The 317-nt window shown below is 51.7% G+C and overlaps 1 protein-coding gene across 2 annotated transcripts in view; it reads right to left on the bottom strand.

Annotated features, from left to right (window-relative positions):
• MARCH7 (membrane-associated ring finger (C3HC4) 7, E3 ubiquitin protein ligase) overlaps positions 1 to 317 on the bottom strand; it is a 21,269-nt gene that overhangs the window by 9,932 nt on the left and 11,020 nt on the right. The window lies entirely within an intron of this gene.

Here is a 317-nt window from a genome sequence, read left to right as displayed (position 1 = left end):
CCCCCCCCCCCCCCCCCCCCAAAAAAAGCAACAACCAAGTTAGTTCACATGTTCAGCTATGCAAATGTCTTAAACACAACCAAACTTCACCATTCTGGATTAGTAAACTCATCTGCTCTCCCAAATACTTTGATTACCTGTAGTCAGTTAAGATACCTATCACCACAACATTGTCTCCTCCCCTGCTTTTCAGTGTATGCTTGATGACCCCATGCTTTCTAGTGGCCAGCAGGTCGAGGAAGGGGCTTTTGCTCCTCTAATCCCACTCTGGGGAGACCCCTCTGCAGGGCTGGGTCCAGCTCGGGGCTGCGCCGGCC

The sequence above is a fragment of the Buceros rhinoceros genome, unplaced genomic scaffold (genome assembly GCF_000710305.1).
Source record: "Buceros rhinoceros silvestris isolate BGI_N320 unplaced genomic scaffold, ASM71030v1 scaffold18155, whole genome shotgun sequence".
Classification (NCBI taxonomy): Eukaryota; Metazoa; Chordata; class Aves; order Bucerotiformes; family Bucerotidae; genus Buceros; species Buceros rhinoceros.
The sequence above is the reverse complement of the archived record's forward strand: the minus strand, read 5'-3'. Positions and strand labels throughout refer to the sequence as shown.